Source organism: Arachis hypogaea, chromosome 4, assembly GCF_003086295.3.
Source record: "Arachis hypogaea cultivar Tifrunner chromosome 4, arahy.Tifrunner.gnm2.J5K5, whole genome shotgun sequence".
Lineage (NCBI taxonomy): Eukaryota > Viridiplantae > Streptophyta > Magnoliopsida > Fabales > Fabaceae > Arachis > Arachis hypogaea.
The window spans coordinates 47,444,930-47,455,040 of NC_092039.1; the positions used below are offsets into that span (position 1 = coordinate 47,444,930).

General features: G+C 40.2%; 1 non-coding gene across 1 annotated transcript; it reads right to left on the bottom strand.

Moving 5' to 3' along the window:
* Window positions 1–1,337: 1,337 nt before the first annotated feature.
* Window positions 1,338–1,441, bottom strand: LOC112799080 (small nucleolar RNA R71). The gene has a single exon (XR_003200665.1). It is a non-coding gene; the product is annotated as a small nucleolar RNA R71 (small nucleolar RNA).
* Window positions 1,442–10,111: the final 8,670 nt, after the last annotated feature.

Sequence of the window (10,111 nt, forward strand, 5' to 3'; positions counted from 1 at the left end):
AAAATCTTATCTTTTCAAAATCTTTTTCAAAAATCATATCTTTTTCATTTTTTAGCATTTTCGAAAATTTCAAAAATATTTTTCAAAATATTTTCAAAATCTTTTTCTTATCTTTTTATCAAATTTTCGAAAATTAGCTAACAATTAATGTGATTGGTTCAAAAATTTGAAGTTTGTTACTTTCTTGTTAAGAAAGGTTCAATCTTTAAATTCTAGAATCTTATCTTGTAGTTTCTTGTTAGTTAAGTAATTTTTAAAAATTAAATCTTTTTTTTCAAATATCTTTTTCAAATATATCTTTTTATCTTTTATCTTATCTTTTTCAAAAATTTTATCTTTTTCAAAATTTGATTTCAAAATATCTTATCTAACCTCCTATCTTCTTATCTTTTTCAAAATTTGATTTCAAATCTTTTTCAATCAACTAACTAACTCCTTGTTTGTTTCTTATCTTTTTCAAAACCACCTAACTACTTTTCCCTCTCTAAATTTTCGAAAATTCTCCCCCTCTTTTTCAAAAATTCTTTTTAATTGTTTTAAATTCTAATTTTAATCTCATCTCATCTTTAATTTTCGAAAATCACTAACCATTTTTTCAAAATTATTTTCGAAAATTTCTTTCTCTTCTCTTATTCTATTTAATTATTTAACTACTAACACTTCTCTTCACCTCTCTTCATCCGAATTCTTCTTCATCCTTCTTCATTCTTCTACCTCTTTCTTCTTCTACTAACCTGAGGGAATCTCTATACTGTGACATAGAGGATTCCTTTTTCTTTTCTTGTTTTCTTCTCTTTCTTATGAGCAGGAACAAGGAAAAGGGCACTCTTGTTGAAGTTGATCCAGAACCTGAAAGGACTCTGAAGAGAAAATTAAGAGAAGCTAAATTACAACAATCCAGAAGCAACCTTTCAGAAATTTTCGAACAAGAGAAGGAGATGGCCGAAAATAATAATAATAATAATGCAAGGAGAATGCTTGGTGACTTCACAAAGCCAACATCCAAATTTGATGGAAGAAGCATCTCCATTCCTGCCATTGGAGCCAATAACTTTGAGCTTAAGCCTCAACTAGTTGCTTTGATGCAACAAAACTGCAAGTTTTATGGACTTCCATCTGAAGATCCTTATCAGTTCTTAACTGAATTCTTGCAAGTCTGTGATACTGTAAAGACGAATGGAGTAGATCCTGAAGTTTACAGACTCATGCTTTTCCCTTTTGCTGTAAGAGACAGAGCTAGAATATGGTTGGATTCACAACCTAAGGATAGCCTGGACTCCTGGGATAAGCTGGTCACTGCCTTCTTAGATAAATTCTTTCCTCCTCAAAAGCTGAGCAAGCTGAGAGTGGATGTTCAAACTTTCAAACAAAAAGATGGTGAATCCCTCTATGAAGCTTGGGAAAGATACAAGCAGCTGACCAAGAGATGTCCATCTGACATGTTTTCAGAATGGACCCTATTAGATATATTCTATTATGGTCTCTCTGAATTTTCGAAAATGTCACTGGACCATTCTGCAGGTGGATCTATTCACCTGAAGAAAACGCCTGAAGAGGCTCAAGAACTCATTGACATGGTTGCAAACAACCAGTTCATGTATACCTCTGAGAGGAATTCCGTGAATAATGGGGTCCCTCAGAAGAAGGGAGTTCTTGAAATTGATGCTCTGAATGCCATACTGGCTCAGAACAAAGTGTTGACTCAACAGGTCAACATGATCTCTCAAAATCTGAATGGATTGCAACATGCATCCAACAGTACTAGAGAGGTAGCTTCTGAAGAAGCTTATGATCCTGAGAACCCTGCCATGGCAGAGGTTAATTATCTGGGTGAACCATATGGAAATACCTATAACCCATCATGGAGAAATCATCCAAATTTCTCCTGGAAGGATCAACAAAAACCTCAACAAGGTTTTAACAATGGTGGACGCAATAGGCTGAATAATAGTAAGCCATATCCATCATCTTCTCAGCAACAGACAGAGAACTCTGAACAAAATAATTCTAATTTAGCTAATATAGTCTCTGATCTGTCAAAGGCCACCTTCAGTTTCATGAATGAAACAAGATCCTCCATTAGAAATTTGGAGGCACAAGTAGGCCAGCTGAGTAAGAAAGTTATTGAAACTCCTCCCAGTATTCTCCCAAGTAATACAGAAGAGAATCCAAAAGGAGAGTGCAAAGCCATTGACTTAGTCAACATGGCCGAAAGCACAAAGGAGGAGGACGACGAAAATCCTAGTGAGAAAGAACTCCTGGGACGTCCTCCAAGCAAGAAGGAGCTTCCTAATAAGGATCCTGAGGAATCTGAGGCTCACACAGAGACCATAGAGATTCCACTAAATCTCCTTCTGCCATTCATGAGCTCTGACTATTATTCATCCTCTGAGGAGGATGAAGATGTGACTAGTGAGCAAGTTGCTCAATATCTAGGAGCTATCATGAAACTGAATGCCAAGCTGTTTGGTAATGAGACTTTGGAAAGTAAACCTCCCTTGCTCATTAATGAATTAGAAACTTGGATTCAGGAAACTCTACCTCAAAAGAAACAAGATCCTGGCAAGTTCTTAATACCTTGCACCATTGGCACCATGAGCTTTGAAAAAGCTCTGTGTGATCTTGGGTCAGGGATAAACCTTATGCCACTCTCTGTAATGGAGAAGCTAAGAATCATTGAGGTACAACCTACCTTGTTCTCATTACAATTGGCAGATAAATCCATAAGACAAGCTCATGGGATAGTAGAGGACGTGCTTATAAAAGTTGAAAACTTTTACATCCCTGCTGATTTCATAGTCCTAGATACTAGGAAGAAAGATGATGAATGCATCATCCTAGGAAGACCTTTCCTAGCCACAGCAGAAGCTGTGATAGATGTCAACAGAGGAGAGCTAGTCCTTCAATTAAATGGGGAATACCTTGTGTTTCAAGCACATGGCCATCCCTCTGTGACAAAAGAGAGTAAGCATGAAGAGCTTCTCTCAGTTCAAGGTCAAGAAGAGCCCACATAGTCAAACTCTAAGTTTGGTGTTGTGAAGCCACAACCAAACTCTAAGTTTGGTGTTCAAGCCCCATATCCAAACTCTAAGTTTGGTGTTGGGACTAGACAACATTGACTTGATTGCTCTGTGGCTCCATGAGAGCCACTGTCAAGCTATTGACATTAAAGAAGCGCTTGTTGGGAGGCAACCCAATTTTATTTATCTAATTTTATTTTATTTTGTTTCTTTGTTATTTTTGTGTTTAATTAGGTACATGATCATGAGGAGTCACGAAAAAATCAAAAAAATTAAAAACAGAGTCAAAAACAGAAGAAAAAAATTTTTCACCCTGGAGGACGCACGGGCCGGCGTTCAGCGCCCAGAAGATGCATCTGGCGGGCGTTCAACGCCAGAACAGAGCATCTTCCTGGCGCTGAACGCCCAAAACAAGCAACATCCTGGCGTTTAACGCCAGGATGCGCACGCAGAGGACAATCTGGCGCTGAACGCCAGAAACAAGCTTGAAACTGGCGTTCAACGCCAGAATCAAGCATCACATGGGCGTTTAACGCCCAGAACATGCACCAATGGGCGTTTGAACGCCAGAATGGTGCATGAAGGCAATTTACACGCCTATAGGGTGAAGGAATGGTATTTCTTTTCACCTCGGGACCTGTGGACCCCACAGGATCCCCACCTCAGGACCTGTGGACCCCACAGGATCCCCACCTACCTTTTCTTTTAATCCTATTCACACTCTCCTAATCCAAATCTCATTCTCAATGACACCCTTCCCAAAAACCTTCACCAATCACATCAATTTCTCTTCCCAATTACCCCATGCACCATTCACATCAACCTCCTCTTCCCCATAAACCCCACCTACCCCCATTACATTCAAATTCAATTTCCCACCCATTCCCACCCAAAATGGCCGAAACCTAACCCTCCCCCCTCCCTATAAATACCTCCCTTCTTCATTTTCACACAACATAACCCCTTCTCCCTCTCTACTCACATTTTCTTCTTCTTCTTCTTCTACTCTTCTTTTCTTTTTGCTCGAGGACGAGCAAATTTTAAGTTTGGTGTGGTAAAAAGCCTAGCTTTTTATTTTTTTCACCATCAATGGCACCCAAGACCGGAGTTTCCTCAAGAAAAGGAAAAGGGAAGGTAAAAGCTTCCACTTCCGAATCATGGGAAAAGGAGAGATTCATCTCCAAGAGCCACCAAGACCACTTCTATGATGTTGTGGCAAAGAAGAGGGTGATCCCTGAGGTCCCCTTCAAGCTCAAAAAGAATGAGTATCCGGAAATCCGACATGAGATCCAAAGAAGAGGGTGGGAAGTCATAACCAACCCCATGCAACAAGTCGGATTATTGATGGTTCAAGAGTTCTATGCTAATGCATGGATCACTAGGAACCATGATCAAAGTATGAACCCGAATCCAAAGAACTATCTCACAATGGTTCGGGGGAAATACTTAGATTTCAGTCCGGAAAATGTGAGGTTGGCGTTTCATCTACCCATGATGCAAGGTGATGAACGCCCCTACACAAGGAGGGTCAACTTCAATCAAAGGTTGGACCAAGTCCTAATGGACATTTGTGTGGAAGGCGCCCAATGGAGAGTAGACTCCAAAGGCAAACCAGTCCAACTAAGAAGACTGGACCTCAAGCCTGTAGCTAGAGGATGGCTGGAGTTCATCCAAAGATCCATCATCCCTACAAGCAACCGATCTGAAGTTACTGTGGATCGGGCAATCATGATTCATAGCATCATGATTGGAGAGGAAGTAGAGGTTCATGAAGTCATAGCCAATGAACTCTACAAAATAGCTGACAAGCCTTCATACATGGCACGGCTAGCCTTCCCCCACCTCATATGCCATCTATGTTATTCAGCTGGAGTTATCATAGATGGAGATGTCTCCATTGAAGAAGACAAGCCCATCACCAAGAAAAGGATGGAGCAAACAAGGGAAGTCCCTCACGGCCCCCAAGGAGAACATGAGGAAGTTCATCAACAAATGCCTCATGGAATGCACTTTCCTCCCAACAACTATTGGGAGCAACTCAGTACCTCCTTAGAAGACTTGAGCCAAAACGTGGAACAACTAAGGGTGGAACACCATGAACACGCCCTCACTCTCCAAGAAATAAGAGAAGATCAAAGAGCTATGAGAGAGGAGCAACAAAGGCAAGGAAGGGACATAGAAGAGTTGAAGAACATCATTGGTCCTTCAAGAAGAAGACGCCACTAGAGGTGGATTCATTCCTTGTTCTTTATTTTCTTTCTGTTTTCGGTTTTTAAGTGTTATGTTTATCTATGTTTTTGTGTCTCTACTTCATGATCATTAGTGTGTAACCATGCCTTAAAGCTATGAATAAAATCCATTAGTCTTTCACCTCTCTTAAAAGAAAAATGTTTTAATTCAAAAGAACAAGAAGTACATAATTTTCGAAATTATTAGTGAATTTAATTTAATTATATTGATGTGGTGGCAATAATTTTTGTTTTCTGAATGAATGCTTGAACAGTGCATATTTTTTGATCTTGTTGTTTATGAGTGTTAAAATTGTTGGCTCTTGAAAGAATGATGAACAAAGAGAAATGTTATTGATGAACTGAAAAATTCATGAATTGATTCTTGAAGCAAGAAAAAGCAGTGAAAAAGAGAAAAAAAAGTGGCGAAAAAAAAAAATAAAATAGAAAGAAAAAGCAAGCAGAAAAAGCCAATAGCCCTTAAAACCAAAAGGCAAGGGTAGCAAGGATCCAAGGCTTTGAGCATCAATGGATAGGAGGGCCCAAGGAAATAAAATCCAGGCCTAAGCGGCTAAATCAAGCTGTCCCTAACCATGTGCTTGTGTCATGAAGGTCCAAGTGAAAAGCTTGAGACTGAGTGGTTAAAGTCGTGATCCAAAGCAAAAGAGTGTGCTTAAGAGCTCTGGACACCACTAACTGGGGACTTTAGCAAAGCTGAGTCACAATCTGAAAAGGTTCACCCAGTTATGTGTCTGTGGCATTTGTGTATCCGGTGGTAATACTGGAAGACAAAGTGCTTAGGGCCACAGCCAAGACTCATAAAGTAGCTGTGTTCAAGAATCAACATGCCTAACTAGGAAAGTCAATAACACTATCTGAAATTCTAAGTTCCTAGAGAAGCCAATCACTCTAAACTTCAAAGGAAAAAGTGAGATGCCAAAACTGTTCAGAAGCAAAAAGCTACAAGTCCCGCTCATCTAATTAAATTAATATTCATTGATATTTTGGACTTTATAGTATATTCTCTTCTTTTTATCCTATTTGATTTTAAGTTGCCTGGGGACAAGCAACAATTTAAGTTTGGTGTTGTGATGAGCGGATAATTTATACGCTTTTTGGCATTGTTTTCATATAGTTTTTAGTAAGTTTGAGCTACTTTTAGGGATGTTTTCATTAGTTTTTATGTTAAATTCACATTTCTGGACTTTACTATGAGTTTGTGTGTTTTTCTGTGATTTCAGGTAAATTCTGACTGAAATTGAGGGATTTGAGCAAAACTCTGAAGAAGGCTAACAAAAGGACTGCTGATGCTGTTGGATTCTGACCTCCCTGCACTCGAAATGGATTTTATGGAGCTACAGAACTCCAATTGGCGCGCTCTCAATGGCGTTGGAAAGTAGACATCCAGAGCTTTCCAGCAATATATAATAGTCCATACTTTATTCGAAGAATGACGACGTAACTTGGCGTTGAACGCCAAGTACACGCTGCTGTCTGGAGTAAAACGCCAGAAAAACGTCATGATCCGGAGTTGAACGCCCAAAACACGTCATAACCTGAAGTTTGACGCCAAGAAATGCCTCTACACGTGAATTCATCAAGCTCAGCCCAAGCACACACCAAGTGGGCCCCGGAAGTGGATTTATGCATCAATGACTTACTCATGTAAACCCTAGAAGCTAGTCTAGTATATATAGGACATTTATCTATTGTATTAGACATCTTTTGACCACTTTAAGTCTTTCATTATTCGGTCACTTGATCATGGAGAGGGCTGGCCATTCGGCCATGCCTGAACCTTTTGCTTATGTATTTTCAACGGTGGAGTTTCTGCACACCATAGATTAAGGGTGTGGAGCTCTGCTGTACCTCAAGTTTTAATGAAATTCTATCTTCTTTTATTCAATTCTCTCTTATTCTTATTCCAAGATATTCATTCGTACCCAAGAACATGATGAATGTAATGAGTTCAATTACCCTCATTATTATTCTCACTTATGAACGCGAGTGATTGACAACCACTTACGTTCTACATGCAACAGAGCTTGAATGCGTATCTCTTAGATTCCCCAACAGAATCTTCGTGGTATAAGTTAGATAGTTGGCGGCATTCATCTGGATCCGGAAAGTCCAACCTTGTCTGTGGTGTTCTGAGTAGGATCCTGGGAGTCCGGAAAGTCCAACCTTGTCTGTGGTGTTCCGAGTAGGATTCCGATCATGAATGACCGTGACGTGCTTCAAACTTTAACCTGCTGGGCGTTGGTGACAGACGCAAAAGAGGGATTCTATTCCAGTAGGAGCGGGAACCAACCGGTGATTAGCCGTACTGTGACAGAGTGCGTTAGCATAGTTTTCACTGCGAGGATGGGATGTAGCTATCAGCCATGGGTGATGCCTCCAGACTGGTTAGCTGTGCGAGTGACAGCCGCACAGGTTATTTCCCCGTGAGGAATGAAAGTAGCCACAGCTGATGGTGAACCCCTATACAAAGCTTGCCATGGAAAGGAGTAAGAAGGATTGAGTAGAAGAAGTAGGAGAGCAGGCGTCCAAGAGCTCTACAGCATCTCCATCCGCTTATCTGAAATTCCCACCAATGAATCTGCATAAGTGTTCTATCCCTTTTATTATTTATTTCTTTTTATTATTCCTATCCTCAAACCCATAAATAATGTTTAATTTGCCTGACTGAGATTTACAAGGTGACCATAGCTTGCTTCATACCAACAATCTCTGTGGATTCGACCCTTACTCACATAAGGTTATTACTTGGACGACCCAGTACACTTGCTGGTTAGTTGAACGAGATTGTGAAGAAAATAAACAATGCCCTCAGAGTATACATCTTTTATAAATCCAATTACAAGAAAAAAGGGAATCACAATTTCGTCCACCACTAACCCCACTACTGCTTCATATGGGAGTAGTATCTGTATACCCTCCATTGGAGTTAGTAGCTTTGAGCTGAATCCTCAGCTCATTATCATGGTGCAGCAAAACTACCAGTATTCTGGTCTTCCACATGAAGAACCTACAGAGTTTCTGGCACAATTTCTGCAAATTGCTGATACAGTACATGATAAAGAAGTGGATCAGGATGTCTACAGATTATTACTGTTTCCATTTGCTGTAAAAGATCAAGCTAAGAGGTGGTTAAATAACCAGCCTAAGAACAGCATAAAAACATGGAAACAGCTGTCAAAAAAATTCCTGAATCACTATTTCCCTCCCAAACGGATGACACAGCTAAGGCTAAACATCCAAGGCTTCAAACTAGGAGATAATGAATCCCTTTATGATGCCTGGGAGAGATACAGAGAGATGCTAAGAAAATGCCCCTCTGAAATGTTTTCAGAATGGGTGCAATTAGACATCTTCTACTATGGGCTTACAGAAAATGCTCAGATTTCTCTAGACCACTCAGCTGGTGGATCTATACATATGAGAAAAACAATTGAAGAAGCTCAAGAGCTTATTGATACAGTTGCCAGAAATCAGCATCTGTACCTAAGCAGTGAATCTTCCATGAAAGAAGAAGCTAAAACAGTAACTGCAGAACTCAGTCCAGTGGATCAGGCTAATGAAATTAATCAGCAATTGGACTTTCTAACTCAGCAACTAGCCGAATTCAAGGAAATATTACAGGAAACAAGAATGGCTAACAAGAATATGGAAGTGCAATTAAAACAGACAGAAAAGCAACTGTCAAAACAAATAGCAGAAGAATGCCAAGCAGTTCAATTAAGAAGTGGGAAAACATTAAATACCTCACTTCAAAGCAGCAGGAAACCAAGAGATGAGCAATTGGTTACTCAAAATCCCTCTGAGGACAGTCAGAGCCCAGAGAGGAATAAAGCTTGCGCTGAACGCCCAGACCATGTTCATTTCTGGCGTTCAACGCCAGAAACAAGCATGGATCTGGCGTTGAACGCCCAAAAGGCACATGGTTCTGGCGTTCAAACGCCAGTAACAAACAAGGAGGTGGCGTCTAACGTCACTCCAGCGTCCATACCTGGCATTCAAATACCAGTGGATGATCAGTCACATACGAGTGCTAATGACAACACTTCTAAAAAGGCTTCCCAACCCACTTCTATAGGTAATAAACCTGCAGCAACTAAGGTTGAGGAATACAAAGCCAAAATGCCTTATCCTCAAAAACTCCACCAAGCGGAACAGGATAAGCAATTTGCCCGCTTTGCAGACTATCTCAGGACTCTTGAAATAAAGATTCCGTTTGCAGAAGCACTTGAGCAAATACCCTCTTATGCTAAGTTCATGAAAGAGATCTTAAGTCATAAGAAGGATTGGAGGGAAACTGAAAAAGTTTACCTCACTAAAGAATGCAGTGCAGTCATTCTAAAAAGCTTACCTGAGAAGCTTAAAGATCCTGGGAGCTTTATGATACCATGCACATTAGAAGGTGTTTGTACCAAGCAAGCTTTATGTGACCTTGGGGCAAGTATCAATCTAATACCTGCATCTACTATCAGAAAGCTTGGTTTGACTGAAGAAATCAAACCAACCAGGATATGTCTTCAACTTGCTGATGGTTCCATTAAATACCCATCAGGAGTGATTGAAGACATGATTGTCAAGGTAGGGCCATTCGCCTTTCCTACTGACTTTGTGGTGCTGGAAATGGAGGAGCACAAGAGTGCAACTCTCATTCTAGGAAGACCTTTCCTAGCCACTGGCCGAACCCTCATTGATGTCCAAAAAGGGGAAGTAACCTTGAGAGTCAATGAGGAAGAGTTTAAGTTGAATGTTGTCAAAGCCATGCAACATCCAGAAACCCCAAATGACTGCATGAGTGTTGATATTATTGACTCTCTGGTAAGAGAGGTCAATATGGCTGAGAGTCTC